Genomic DNA, 16,647 nt, shown 5'->3' with positions numbered 1-16,647 from the left:
GACATTCTAGTAGCTAGTAGTAAGAAGCATTAGTGTTCGTATGTAAGTTCAATGGTATTGGTAATGATGTTTTTACATTTTAGGCCATGTTATGGGTTTGATGTAGTAATGAAAGCTGTTGTTCATTACTTGAATTGAAAAGTTTTGTCATTTTTGGAGTCTGTATTATTTGTGAATCTACGGGCCTGATAGTTTGTATTATTCATTACACTCAGGAGTTAGTGGTTTTATACTTCTGCCTTTAGTATGCTATATAGTTTAAAAGGTGTCCATATGGTATCTTCATTTGTGGAATGTTTATGGGGGCATATGTATAGTGACTAATAAGAATTTATGGACAAACTGTGTTTGCACCTGTGATGTCATATGATTGACAGATGAAGAAGTGAAGGCTGATGTCTGGATGTTTTTTGATGCGCATATATATTTAGTTACTTGGAGCCTCTCATCCACGAAGATTAAGAGAATTACAGTTTTGTAATGATGGACACTGCTTCAAGCATTTTATTTCATTCTAAATATATGCAGGTCTGTTTTGTTTAACATGATATGTTTGTAATCAGTAATGGTCTACTACAATAGTACAGACTCACTGATTTTTGCTAAATGATCATATTGTAATTTATGGTCCTGTTGGGTAATATGCGGGGGCTTTTTCACATGAGAACATATTTCAAGATAGTTGATGTTATAGGTAAACAAATTTGTTCTAATTACCCTATGGACAGCATTTTTTTGGAATTAGTGCATATCTAACCATATAAGAGGGGTGTGTTCAAATACATTCCTTTATTTAGACATCTATGTAGTTGTGGCTATTTGTGGATTTTCAGGCTGCTGGTTCATGATATTCAAACTGTTATTAATAAGTGACATGAGATATTTAAATTTGACTTATTTATGATCATTAATGTTTATATATATATATATATATATATATATATATATATATATATATATATACATACATATATATTGAACTTATACACACTGAAGATATTATACACACTTATACATACTGAAGATGATGTCACTTCTTTTTCTCTCTCTTGTGCTATTTACACTGACATACCTCACATTGTATCACACTCCCCTGCAATCCTCCCCTTACCCTCCATTAGGAACCTACATCTCTCCCAAGTTCTACCCAGCTCCTACCTTACTCTTCTATGTCCACACTCAGTACACACTACTACTTATTTTTCAAAACAAAATTACTCTCCTCACCAAAACAAATCCCAAAGTTAAAATCCAAATTTCTGTATCCTCTCCCCCAACCTAACTTTTTTCTCTCTATCCTGACATCACTACTCCTTTCACGTGATATACACCCCATCCCTGGTCCTAATAACCAACTTTCATCTTCAGACTCCTCCTCTCCATCTACTATCACTACTACTTCCTCCCCTCACCTCTATAACTCCCTCTTAATACTACCTCCCCATCTATTTTCACTTTACCACACAGAACCAAAAGACTAAATTTCCTCTCCATTAACATTCAGAGCATCTCCAACAAAGTGTCTGAACTCCACGCACTCATACAACACTATAACTCCCACATCTTAACTCTCTGAAACTTAGCTAAAAGCTTACATCCACAACTCAGAGATCTGCCACCCTGGTTTCAACATCTACAGACTGGATAGATCTACCAAAAGGGGAGGTGGTGTAGATATTCTCTATTCTGACTCTCTCAATATCTTACCTCTCACCATTACCCTTATCTCCTTTCGCCCTGCAGAGCTACTCATAGTAACCTGCCATCTCAACATCTACCAAAAACTAGCCATAGCCTCAATCTATATCCCACCAGGGAATAACATTACCATCTTTGGAGACATCTTATCTTGGTGTTTTCATCACATCCCCTTTGAAACTATTATTCATGGGGATGTAAATATAGACTGGAACTCAATTAATTCTACTACACCTTCTCATAGTCTCAATCTACATGGTTTTACTCAGCTTGTCTCCTCTCCCATCTGCCTTGGCAAAAAACACTCCAATTCTATCCTTGACTGGATTCTCGTAAATTCTCCAAATTGGTACCACAAGTCAGGTACACTACTTGATTCTATCAGTGACCACCTGCCTATCCATATTACTAGATACTCACCCAACCTCACTAATACTCAACTCATAAAATACATCCATAACCTAAGAAAATTCAATACCACCTCCTTCGATGAAATCCTCTCCGAAATTAACTGGTCCTGCCTAAACTCACTACCTTTAAATGACGCAATCAGCTACTTCAGTCAGACATTCCTAACCATACTCAACTCTCTTGCCCCCATCAGGAAAATAAAAGTAAAAAAAACTTCCACCTTATGCATAAAAGAGATGCCACTTGGAAACAATATCAGAAAAGCAAATCTCCTGCCCTCCTACAATCGTACAGCAAACTTAGAAACCTTACAAAAAAAAAAGAGTCAACCAGGACAAAAGAAGCTTTCACTTCTCTGACCAATCTATGCACACTTCTAACCCACAGAAGTTCTGGACAACTATAAAAACTCTTCTCAAGCCTGGCTCACCCACAACTCCCAACCCTTTTCCCAATCATTCACCCTTGGATACAGCCATCCATTTAAATCACTGCTTCATTGATACCATTTCTAAACTAGTACCTAACACCTCTAATAACCCCAACCCCACCTCTAATTCCACTTCCAGTTATGTCACTTCAGTTACCAGACCCACACCTTTTTCACATTCCTAATCTGACTCCACTAACCTCTCAGACCTTTTCATGCTCAAACCTGTCTCAGTTAGTTATATTAAAACTCTCCTCAGTAAACTCAAACTTTGTTCTCCCACCCCTGATAACCTACCTCCTCAATTCCTTAGACTTGCTGTTAACTCTATTGCCCTTCCTATTCTAATCAATCACTCAATCCAAGAATCCACTGTCCCCTCTATTTGGAAGGAATACTTCACTATCCCACTAAATAAAGGAGGTAACTCCACAGAACCATCTAACTTCCATACCATTGCTATTCTTTCTCTCCTTTCCAGAATTCTTGAAAAGTGTATCCATTCTCAACTGCTTTCCCACCTTACTCAAAACAATCTTTTAACCACCACCCAGCATGGATTCAGACCCAAACACAGTACTAACACTGCACTCTTATCCTTCTCACATACAATAGCTGAGGCCAGAGACAATAACAAACTCGTGTCCAGCCTTTTCTTACATCTCTCAAAGGCTTTTGATACTGTCTCTCACAAGCTTCTACTTCATAAACTTTATCAGCTGAACATTTCCATCCCCACTCTTAATTGGTTCACAAGTTACCTCTCCAATTACCTACAAGCAGTTAAATGGCTAAATTCCTTCTCTCCCTTTCTGGCTTTTCAGACCAGTGTTCCTCAAGGCTCAATTCTCAGTCCCCTCCTTTTCAATCTCTTCACCAATGACCTGCACACTGCCTGTAACCTCTCCTCTATCATTCAGTATGCAGATGATTCAACTCTGATCTTCATTTCTGACTCTATTAACAACCTCCACCATTCCACCAAAACTTCATTTCATTCTGTTGAGAAGTGGCTCACCAACAATCAACTCATCCTGAACCCCTCTAAAACTAAGCTCTTATTATTCCTGCCTAAAACTCTAGCCCAAAACAAATCCAGCTTTCTTTTATCCTCTCTAAATGGCACCATCATCAGCTCAGATTCACACACTAAACTCCTGGGTGTCATCATAGATGACCACCTCAAACTAGACCTCCACATACTTCATTCCATAAAGAAAACACACCAAAAACTGGGCCTTCTTTACAGAAATAACAAATCCCTGGCCCCCAACTCAAAACTGCTGCTAGCCCAATACTATCTCCTCCCTGCCCTCCTCTATTGCTCCCCTCTATTTTCTAATCTATAAAATAACCTGCTGGCAAAGCTTGACCAAACCTACAACAAAATTGCTAGATTTGTCACCAGCAGCTCCTATAAATCCCATCACTGCGCAGCACTCACAAAACTACATTGGCTTGAATTCCCACACCTTCTGGCCAAACGTCAGCTAATCCAAGCTTTTACAATTTTTAATTCTAACTCTGACTGTCCATCTCTGTCCAACCTGATCTCCTGGTACACCCCTCTCTGTTCCCTGCGCAGCTCCTATAAACACTTACTACAAGTCTATAGACCCAATAAGAACATAGGTAAAATACTCTATAAACACTCCATTTCCCTTATCTGGAACAATCTTCCACTCCAAATCAGAAGCCATACCTCCCTTTCTAACTTAAAACATGACCTGATACTGTATCTCCATAACAACCCTATATGTACCTGCAACCACCCTACTTAACCCCTCCCTCTCCCTATACCCACTTTACCACTACATCTGATCTATAAGACCTTTCCTATTTCTATAACTTATCATATCTATATGCTCTCCCTTCTACACCCTCCCTCTAGATCACTTCATCCCTCCTTTACTACTTTCTTCTTCTGCACCATCTCTTCCTCTGATCTGAGGTCCCTTGTACATGCATGTTTCTCTTTTTTTACTCCTGCACTAGTTTCTTCCTCAGATCTGAGGCCCCCTGCACATACACAGTTTCTCCTTCTAGCCACTAATCTTCTTCTTCTTCTTCTTCTTCTTCTTCTTTCGGCTGCTTCCATTAGGGGTTGCCACAGTGTATCATCTGTTTCCATTTCTTCCTGTCCTCTGCATCTTGCTCTGTCACACCAACCACCTGCATGTCCTCTCTCACCACATTCATAAACCTTATCTTAGGCCTTCCTCTTTTCCTGTTACCTGGCAGCTTCATCCTTAACATCTTTTTCCCAACATACTCTGCATCCCTCCTCAGCACATGCCCAAACCAATGTAATCTTGCATCTCTGGCTTTGTCTCCAAACCTTCCAACCTGGGCTGACCCTCTAATATACTTATTCCTAATCCTGTCCACCCTCATCACACCCAGTGCAAATCTTAACATCTTTAACTCTGCCACATCCAGCGTTGACTCCTGCCTTTTTGTCAATGCCACTGTCTCCAACCCATATAACATAGCTGGTCTCACTGCCCTCTTGTAGACCTTCCCTTTCACTCTTACTGGTACTCGTCTGTCATAAATCACTCCTGACACCCTTCTGCACCCACTCCGTCCAATAATGCCATATTATTTTCAAATGATTACCTATAACCTTAATTCCCTTACTGCATACCTCTTGGATTTATTATCGTTGTTTTTCCTTTTATACCCTTATTATTATATTTTTGTATATAACTATGTTTAATTCCATTGAGTACATTATTTTTTTTTTATCCATTGTATTCATGACATTGTTTTGCTCTGTATTATTGTTAACTTGTCTCCACTTGTATGTCTGTTTGAGGCTTTTCCCCTTGGGTCTCCACTGAAAAAGGCTAAATTCTTACCCAGCTGGATCAACCCGGTTAACAAATGCAAAATAATAATAATAAACTGTCACCATATCTGATTCCTAATACATCAGTAAAATATAATGCATGTGTCTACTTCATTTCAACAAACACTTTACGTTTGACCTATTTCACCTTACTCTAGGTTACTTAGCTCCATTTCCTTCCTTGCCACTGTTTCTTTCAGCCAAACTACATTTTTTATTACAATAACTGAATCATCTGAATTATTTATTCTTATTTAATTTGTCCATTGGTGACCAAGTTAGCCACTAGGCTAGTAACCTTTTTTTCAGGGGAGACCTGAGGTGCCATTTATACCACAAGGGGAAATTTGACATTGGGGAAATTCAACTACCTTTTGATAGGTGCCCTGGGATCTTTTACATCCACCTATGCTGCCACCATCTCAGGCAGATGGGGCCTCAATTTAACATATAATGTCATCTTATATGAAGGATGACACACTCAGGATTGCAGCATCCCCTTATGTGGCACTTCAGTGTCAGCAATCCATCTACCTAGTATAGATATAGAACCAATAGCCTTCTGGTCCTTAGGTGAGTGTGCTACCAGTTGCACCACTGACACTGTGAATGAAAGCCTTTGGCTGTCCAAGTTCACTGATGGTGACAAATCATAGTTTCCCTCCATGACAAAGACATCTTGTAGGAGGATCTAAAACAGACAAATGACTGATGCCAAAGTTATGGACTAAAACTCAATACCAAGAAAGGCATTATAGTGCCTTTTGGGAAATCAGCCACCCAGGTTAATTACTCCATCGATAAGACACCCCTAAGAGTTGATCTGGTAGTCAGCGATCCAGGAACGTATGTAGACAGTAATCTGGCCTTTGACCAACATGTGAACAAGGCAGCAAGAAAATCATTCTATGGTGTTCAGCTTATAAGCAAAGGCATGATATCCAAATCCAAGGAAATAATTGTGCCACTTTATTTGGCCATTATCAGACCCATCATTGAGTATAATGCCCTTATTGGCATGTACCTGACTAGACATATGCAACAGTTGGAATGCTTACAAAGTTTCTTTACCAGAAGAATCCAGGTTATAAACACATTGTCCTGTACATATTACCTTAAAGCTCTATCTCTATACTCTAAATCCTATAGGGTACTGACAGGTTATCTATCCCTGGCATACAAGGCATCTACAGATACAGCTCTGATGGACCTTTTGCACATCTGCAAAATAAACAGCATCAGAACCACTAGATCCTAGAATTTAAATTTTGCTTGTGACATAAATAAGACATGTTGGTTAGACAGATATGTCTCAGAAGATCACCATGCTCTAGAAAAGGCTTCCCATTCATGTGAAGCAGGGTCCATCCCTAACCCTATTTAAGTGTAACATTGACCAATGGATGGAAATTGTAAATAGACCCAAGGTCTGGCCCCTGTGTCTCTGACAGACAGAGGCAGACAGTAATATCCAAACTAATATACTCCCTCCACATAACCTCTAGAAACTTTCTAACTCACAAACCCCCTCCTAATAAACACTTATGAGACATAGGGACACAGTTAAGTTGGATTGGACAGCTAGGCTTATGAAAGGCCCTGGTGGTCATTAGCCTAGTACATACCTATGAATCTATGAACATTAACACCTTGGTGGAGAACATTCATTCTCCATTCAGGGTGCAATGTACACCTTGGCCATTTTCTAAAAGGTGGTCATAAATTATATGTGAAAGGTAGTATTTGTGGGATCTATAAGCTGTTGAAGGTACACTGAGGTGGGGGATGCCTCCCACTAGTGGGTTAACACGTTTACGTTCCTACTAAAAGGATATTAGTGGGTTAACAGGTGGCTGCAACCACTTGAATGAGTTTATATGGCAATGTTGGTAAATGCTGCAGTGATAGAGAAAGCATGCTCTTCAGTTCTTAGATCTAACTGGAATATGTTGCAAGATAGGTGATAGGCATGACTGACAGTTGAAATTTTTAGCTGACTGTTGGGTGCATCAGTCTGTCATGTTAGAGTCAGAGCCTGGATAATGACATCATTATGTATGAATAATGGTAAAGGTTGAGTCTAATCTGCTACACTGCTAAATCAAGACACTAACATATTAGTATGGCACTGTATTAATAAAACTTGAGTGTATTAAAGATTTCATTTATAACATTGCAATGCAATTCTTGTTATAATGCAAAGCTGTTTGGCTTTTGACCATGATTCTGGCACCAGTTACTTTTTTGGGGATAAGCCTTCCTGCAGGATGTGTGTCTTTTGAGGATTTGATAATTGTTCCTAGTTTGTAGTCATATACAGTCTTGGTCTGCAAGAGACACTTACTATTGACATTAATTTCCAAGAAGTAAATGTGAAACAGGAGAGGTCCCATCACCAAGCCCTGAGGTACTCTGCTGGTGACTGGTCTTTTACTGGAGGTAGCTTCAACAGTTTTGATCTCCTGTATTCTGTCTGTGAGCCAGGTGGTGTTGTAGCAGGTAATGTAATGGTTCATTCCTAGATTAAATATTTCCACAATGCTACACTGGGGGGGGGGGGGGGGGGGTTGTATCAAAAGCCTTAGCCAAGTCTAGATAGATGGCATGTACCATTTACTTACATCCATAGCTTTGGTGACCTTTTCAAAAATGATAATCAGTTTGAGTAAGCATGACCTGCCTTTGAGAAATCCAAACTGAAATGGGTCAAGTGCATGGAGGATTTGTAAGTCCCTATTGATTAGTTCCGTGATAACTCTTTCCATGGCTTTGCATATGAGGCTGGTCAGACTTACTGGATTATAATTTCCTGGGTCCATGGAGGGTCCCCCCTTGTGCAAAAAAATAACTATTGCTGTTCCCCATGCACATGGTACAAAACCCTAGGTGGCTAAGGCTGAACAGTGTTAATAGGGCTGTGGATAAATCATGCTTCATGCTGCTCAGTATGCATCCAAGGGTACTGTCAGGGCCCATCAATTCAGTATTTTGTTAAGAGAGTGCTGTTAAGAACTGGCTTGTGTGATAGCTGGAGGTGGGTTGGTTTTGGGTATTTCATGTGGGATAAATGAGAGGGTTAATTTTTAAGCTGATTGTATGAGCCAGTAGGTTAGCTATATCTTCTTGTTACATTGTGCTACTGATAGGTTTATAGGTTCATAGGTAGGTACTGGGCTATCTGCCCGAAGGCATATATTAGCCCAGCCACATTGTGCGGTATTCACCGCCCCTTTGGTCATTTCCCTAGGCCCTTGATGTAGCAGCTAGTACCCTTGGTCCCTATCTAGTAGAGCTGTTGGTATGATCCCTGGTGTGAACTTTCTGTTACCCATCCACTTGTCAAGGTTCCTCTTGAAGAGTGATAGTGAGGGGCTCTGTCTTATGTAGATCGGGACCTTGTTCCATAGCAAGGGAAGTCTTTGCGAAGGGAATCTAGCCCTCCAGCATGTTCTATTCATTGTTGTGCTGAGGTTTATATCCCTAGAGCGTGTAACTCGAGTAGATTTGGTTTTGCTAAGATGGAGCATGTTCAACAGTTCTGGGTTGGACATGGCTCTGTATGTTAGACAGAGATCACCTCTGAGAAGGCAGTATGCAACAGAGAAAAGCCTTAGTTTTTTCAGTCGTACTGCATAGGGCAAATGTTTGAGGCCAGTAATCCTTTTAGTGAGGTACCTCTGTGGTCTCTCCAGCTGCTGGAGATGCCTGGCGAGGTACATTCCAATTGGTGCATTGTACTCAATAATGGGTCTAATGAGGGAAGAGTAGAGGGGCACCACTACATCCTTAGATCTTGATGCAAACCCTTTCGTGATCAGATGGGTCACATAGAAGGATTTTCTAACCACCTTGGCAACATGGTTATCAAAGGAAAGCTGACTATCTACTTGAGTTCCTAGATCCCTTATTACTTCTTCAGATTTCAGGGGGTTACCTCCTATGTGGTAGTTCAGGGGTATTCTGTTTTTTCCAAAGGGGATTACTATGCATTTTTTTGCATTTATCTTGAGACCATGGCTTTGACACCATGCATCAGTCTCATTAAGGGCCTTCTGGAGGATATCCATGTCAGCCGGAGACTATTATAGCACCCAGTTTGCAGTCATCCGCAAACTTGGTCAGCCACAGCCCTTCAGTGCTTGCCTGTACTTCTGAGAAGTATATGCCAAACAGGAGGGGCCCCAGGACAGACCCCTGAGGCACACTGCTCGTTACTGGTCTGGATTTGGACATAGATCCCACTACTCTTACTTTGTAGGATCTGTCTGAGAGCCAGTTTGTGATCCATCATGTGTTGTAAGGGTTTATGCCCAGGTTGGTGAGTTTAACAATAATACCCGAATGGGGAATGGTGTGAAATGCTTTAGCAAGGTCAAGGTAAGCCGTGTGTACCTCCTTTCCCTTATCTATAGCTTGAATAACTGTCTCAAAGAAGTCCACCAGGTTCAGGAGGCATGATTTGCCCTTGACGAAGCCGAACTGTGTGGGGTCAAGTGTTTGGAGGTTCCCAATCTCTCCATTTATGAGTTCCATAATGATTCGCTCCATTGCCTTACAGATCAGACTGGTCAGGCTTATTGGTCAGTAGTTCCCAGGGTCAGTTGTGGGTCCACCCTTGTGCAGTGGAACCACCATTGCTGTGCGCCATTCTATGGGCATATATCCTGTCGAGAGGCTGAGACTGAACAGGGTATTCAGATGCGGGGTTAATTCATTTTGGAGCTCACGTATGACACAGCCCAGGACACCATCTGGTCCCATGGAGGCAGTGTTTTTAGCTTTAGATAGAGCCTTATTAACCAACGTATCAGTAATAATTGGTTATACAATCCCCTGGAATAGTAATAGGCCCTGCAGGTGGTGGTGGTGGTTGGGGGGGGGGGGGATTTGCACTGAACCTGTCAGTCAGGATGTTGGCAATATCAAAAGGGTCAGTGTATTTTGTTCCATTTTGTACTAGCTCAGAACAGACCTGAGCATTGCCATTTAGGTTTTGGATGTAACCATAGAAGGCCTTATGGTTATCCTTGGCATCCTTGGCAACTTTCTTTTCAAAATTGGCTTTAGTTGACTTGATGAGGACCCTCAATTTCTTACTAATGCTGATCAGGGATGATTTTTCTACTTGAGATTTGGCCTTTTTTTGTATAAATCTCCTACTTTTATTGTATAGTTTGCTTATGGCCTGGGTCCACCAGACTGGTTTCTTCTTGCTTGAGGAAGGAGTCTTGGTTTTATTTGGGATAGCATGGTCCATGCAATCCTGAAGAGGCATATAGAGTGCCTTGGTGCAGGATTCCACATCCTGGATATCATTATCCTTCTGCAAGGGAATAGTGAAGCTTTCCACTTCAGATGCAAGTAGTTTGAAGTTTGCTTTGGAAAGGTTTTTTACAATGGTTTCTTTGACTGGGGGAGGTGGAGGGGTGAGGATGTCCAGGGTTATCAGTTTGTGGTCTGATCTGACCAGAGAGGGAGTGATAATGGGTGTGGTACAATGGGCGCCAATATTTGTGATTACTAAATCCAATATGTTGTCCCCTCTAGTGGGAGAACATACCAGTTGTTCAAGGGCATTTGAATTTATAAATTCTATGAACCGCTGGGCATAGGAGTTAGAACTTTGGTAGTTCGCCCAGTCTATACCAGGGTAGTTGAAATCACCCAAAATTATGGTGTTGGGTAGGACCTTTGTATTTTCCAATGCCTCAAGGAATGCTGAGTGAGCATCTTGGAACATGGTGGACGATCTATAACAGGCTACGACTTGAAATGTGGTTTTGCCTGCTGATAGTTGCGAATGGATAATCTCTGGGGCATCATGCTGCACCACTAACCTGGAGATGTGGGTATCATTGATGAATATGGATACACCTCCACCCTTTGTACTGTGATCCGGTAACTGAGGCCGGAAGGTATGATATGAATTGTAACCTGGTAGTGCTGGATATTATGGACAATTCTAAAATAGCCTTATGGTTTAGCTTAGATGGATATTTTCATCCCAGATTAAGCTTTCATGGATTAGATTAAGCAGCCCAGCTGTCTGTTTATGTTAATGTATTATTTATCATTGTTTAATGTAAAGATGAGGGCTATTGCTTTGGGTATTACTTTATTGTTTTTGGCCATTATGCTCTTCCTTTTATAATGTATATTGATTAACTTAAAGCTCCACCATGGGAGACTTGTTTCTGGGGTTTGCCCTGTGCTTGTTTCTACAGGGGATAGCCACACCTATGCAGCTGTTTACATGAGTGCTGTATGCTTTCATGCATTTCACGGAGTTCTCTGGGTCTGCTGGGGAATTGAAGCTGACCAATGAGTCACTTTGGAGTAGATAGCTTGTCTTACAAATGTTTCATAAGGAGCCATGGGTGGAGGGGGTTGCTGGCTTCAGTTTTGCTTCAAAGGAAACTACTTTATGATTAGACCTAACAAGGGATGATGCTTAGAGAGGGATGGTAAGAACAAGATAGAAGATGTTGTTCCCCCTAGTGGGGACATTTACCAATTGTTCCAGGGCACTTGTGCTTACAAAATCCAGGAATCTCTGAAGTTGTGCAGTTGTGGAAGTGTAGGTTTCCCAGCCTATAGTTATGTAGTTAAAATCACCTAGGAGAATGGTACGGAGTTGATACTGAGAGCCTCCAGTTCTTATAGATAGGCGTTGTGACTTTCTTGACTCATAGACAGACAGTTATATAGCAAGCTAGATAATACTGGTAAGGGACTTTTCCTGATGGCAATTTGGACATGAAGAAGCTTCAGAGCATCATGCTACTTTATTATTCTTAATGTGAGTCTCTCTCTTAAATGAAGACAGAGACACCTCCCCCTTTTAACTCCTCTTATGCAATGACTGGTCTAAAAGTGCAAAAGGCATTATAGCCCTGCACAACTAGAGTGCTCTCCACCATGTTAAACCATGTCTCAGATGCTACACCTATATCTGCATTCGCCAAGGTAAGACAGTCTTGTGGGCAGTTTCTTGTTTAGGCTCCGAGCATTGATTAGTAACACCTTCATATAGTATTTTGCTTATTTCATTATATTGGTAGATTTATCTGGTTGGAGTTTTACTAAAAAGGCACTATGGGGGTGGAGAATGTCTTTGCCGATATTAAAAAACCTAGAAAAGATAGCTGCAAGCCATCTTTTTTCTATGCAATTATTTGTTTAGAAGGTAGAATTCTGCTGAATGCTAGTCTCATACCATCCTGAGACACATAATCTGAGAGCTCCATTATGTCTGTCTTTGTATAGTCCAGGAGGTGCATCTCAAGTCATTGACACCCATGTGTGCTATGACAGAGTCATATCTGTACCCATTGTTCAAAGACGTGAGTGTGTAATCTGTCGGATTTTGGAATCAGACAAGCAATTAATTGTTGCTCTTTCCTTACTCCACCTAAAAGGTACATTTGCATGTATTACAGTGGAGTCACTGATAATTAGAATGGTTGCTTGAGTAGTTGCTCTTATGGGTTTAGCATGCATGACTTTAATGCTCCTTGCACAATGTGTCATTATAGGTTTTGTATGTTTACAGTGTTGCTGAGGGTTCTTGTTGCCAGTGTCGCATCTTGAAGGCCTTTGAGGCTTGAGCTAGTTACTCTTTAGAACCTCAGCATATGAAGGTTTATTTGTATGATGTTGAATGCAGTAAGGTGTATTGTGTGGTGTATGTTGTGTGGTATGTGGTGCATGTTGTGTGGCATGTGTGGTGTGTGCTGTGCTGTTGAAGATCCTGATTTCTGAGCTGTCTGTATGTGAGAGTCTTGCCTCCAGTGATATTATATATGTAAATCTCTCACACACTGCAATGTGTTGTGTGAGTAGAAGGTGATTGTCAGTCAGTCAACATAAAGCTATTTCTATATTATCTGAAGATACCCATCTCAGTCAAGCTGGTTGCAGGAATTGTGAGAAAATGCTGGCCATGGTTTTGACAAGAATGACTCAGAGACTGGGATAACTATAACCACTTGGCTTTGGCTGTGTTTTAGGAATCAGGAGTGTCTATAAGTAAAACTATTACTAAGGTGTAGGGGTTTGCCGAGTTTCTTGGGCATTGGGGTACAGATATCCTAGTTTGCTTTAGCTGAAGAACTGGGTGTGTTAACTTGTGCCCATCACAGCTACTGAAGCCTCTAACCTAGATTTATAAGTTATAAAGAGTTAACAGGTTCCTTATAGGAAAAGAAAGGCTCTTACACTGACAACCCACTACAGAGTGAGTCCAATATCATAGATGCAGTGCAGCTTTTTATCTTCCTTTTATGAAGAGAAGTGCAGTTTAAAATGCCTGAGAGATACCAAGATCAGCACAGCTCATTTCCCCTCAGTTCGGGGCTTTCCAAGCTTCTTAGACTTTTGAATAAAATTCCTTGAGTGAGCACAGCTCAGCTCAGATTATAGGAAACAAGCTAGAGATGAGTCCAGTCAAAGAATAGCCAATAAATCAGCCAGTGGAGAACACATATAAATGAACATCTCTCTCCTTACTATGAAGTAAGTTATAGGTCTAGGGTCCCAGGTAGGTTAGGAACTTGACAGTTTTTACTTTTGTTTAACAGTGGGGTAGGGGAGGAGTATGATCATTGTAACAAACAGAAGGGGGTAGTAGAGAGAACAATACTTATTGTAAGAGTGAAGGAGTTAGTAAGCTGTAACAGTGTAATAATCAAAGGACACACAATAAGTCTGAAAGAGCAGCTTTAAACAGACAAAACAGTACACAGAACAACTGAACTTACAACAAAACTGCAATTTAAAAAGTTGAATGATCACAAATCCTGCAGTAAAAATCACAACACTACCATCATTGTGAGTACATCTACAAAATTATGGTATCAGACGAAGTAGAAATTACCACTGGATGTACTTATGACATAAAGGCAGCATAAGGTTTTAAAAATGCACAGATGAGGCCTAGATCCTGCAGTAAATCACAGTAATGTTACTATTGTAACCAGATCTACAAGACTATGGCACCAGACCAGACAGAAATTGCAAGAAAAAGTAGTCACGACAAAAAACAGCAAACGGTTTATAAATGAACAATTTAGGCACAAATCCTGTTGTTAAAAAAAAGTATAAAAATGCAAAAATGCTATAGAAAAACATGCAATATGAATTACAACAGCATTTGCCAAGAAAGAATGAAATTAAAGCTTTTTCTTCCCTTTTGATGAAAACGCTGTTTGAAATGCCTGGAGGATATCAAGGCCAGCACAGCTCATTTCTCTCTGTTCTGGCCTTTCCAAGATTCTCAGAGTCTTTTATACCAAATTTTTATTTTACGTAGCTGAGTTCTTTAGGGGTAAGTTGTGGTTGTGGTTTGTGCAATTTATTATTTTACAGCCATATTGGTTCATATCTTTCTGTGTTGTCATGTTGTAAAATGGCATATGCTATATATCATTGACGAAAATTAATGCAATAAGGATCAGAATCCCTGAACTGCATTCGCAGAAAAAAAAACATTCGCTAAAAAAAAAAAAAAAAAAAACAACAAACTGCCAGAAATCACCTTTTAAGTGTTTTTTGTATTGGGTCCAGTCCCCTGCACCCCTGTTTGTGGGAGCAAGCCCCCACCCCTGAACTTATATATATCAACTCCATTGTTGCACTAACTCTAAGAAGGGGGGAAATTACCTCAGAAAGGGCATCACTATTGGCACAACTCACCAACAGCAACTTCCTATGGAGAAACTCTGATTCTTGTTGGGTTAAACATGGGAAACTGAAGTTCAAGCATCCAGTCATCATCCACCAGTAGGGTACCCATAACATTGTTTTGTTCTCTGTTATTGTATTCATTTTAACTCTTTAAGCTTCAGATAATAACTTACATTTGGAATTTTTTTGCAGCACTCATTGTTATGTCAGGTTTTGTTTATTAAATGCCCACTGTGTAAGCTGGGTACTGTATTGTGTGTTTTCCTTTCTATTTATGGGATTGCTGTTAGTGGTGGAGGTAGTGTACCAGTTTATCCATATTACTTTTTAATAAAACTGATTTTCATTAACAATTGGCATATAATCAGCAGTTACTGAACTACCACATACCCAAGCAGATGGATCTTTGGCTTGATAACTCTTCTACTCCAGTACAGCAACCCCACCCATGCTGCTTTGCAATGTCAGTAGTGAAATACAAATCCAAGAATCTGGTGTGGGTTTAGAACCCATAACCTTCTAATCTTCTTGACAACAAACAATAAATGTCAAACCTACTGTAACTCTGAAAGTGACAGCAAGTCCTTGCACTGGCTGGGATATGCAATGTAATATATCTTTATGTCTGCATTATAATGTATTATTCTTGTATCATATAATTTGCTGGATTCCATCTTCCATCTCAGTAAATGCATGTTTTATTTTTGCTGTATAACTGTCTAAATCCTATCAGAGCAGTGTACTCCTAATACTCGATCCAGGCCTGGTAGAAGGGCTGAGTTAGCAGTAGCACAGCATGTAAAGAAGTGATCCATTCATCAACTGAGCAGTGACTACATGTACTTGGAATGAGAGCATATCATTGAGACATGGTATTTTATGAATTCACATACAACTGTAAAATTCCAAATGGCTTTCAGTGCCTCATAGGGCTACTTTTGTTCTAAGTGCTTTGTTTTACAAGGTGCTAAATCAGGGTCACTACCCCCTTTTAAGAGTGAAATTGCCTTTAGAAGACAAAACCCTATGTACTCAGAAGTACACAGGACAGCAATTTCTGTCTAGCATTCTCTCCACTTAGAACTGTTGCAGGTGAGACAGCCTTATATTTTGTGTGTGTGTGTGTGTGTGTGTGTGTGTGTGTGTGTGTGTGTGTGTGTGTGTGTGTGTGTGTGTGTGTTAGTGTGTGCGTGTGTGTGTATATATGCATATAAATCTATATCTCTGTCTCTCTCTCTCTCTGTATATATATATATATATATATATATATATATATATATGGTTTCACTTTATAATCTCGAAATACTAAAATATCGAATTTTAGTATTTCGAGACTATAAAGTAAAAAGTGCAGTTATGCGAAACTGCATAATATCAAATGCGGAAATGTCAAATCCGCTGTTGTGTGTTGGGATTCAGGTAAATGATGTTCTTTTAAGGGTACTGAGTAGGGATTTTAGTGGGTGTGAGTGTGTGTAGTGGTGAGTTTTATGTGTCTTTGTGTTTGGTGCGACTTCATAGTTAGTATATATAAGTAGTGGTGGTGTGAGCAGCACCCTCTGGCTTATTCTCA

This window comes from Protopterus annectens, chromosome 1.part2 (genome assembly GCF_019279795.1).
Source record: "Protopterus annectens isolate FY-2018-M chromosome 1.part2, PAN1.0, whole genome shotgun sequence".
NCBI classification, from domain to species: Eukaryota; Metazoa; Chordata; order Ceratodontiformes; family Protopteridae; genus Protopterus; species Protopterus annectens.
The sequence above is the reverse complement of the archived record's forward strand: the minus strand, read 5'-3'. Positions refer to the sequence as shown.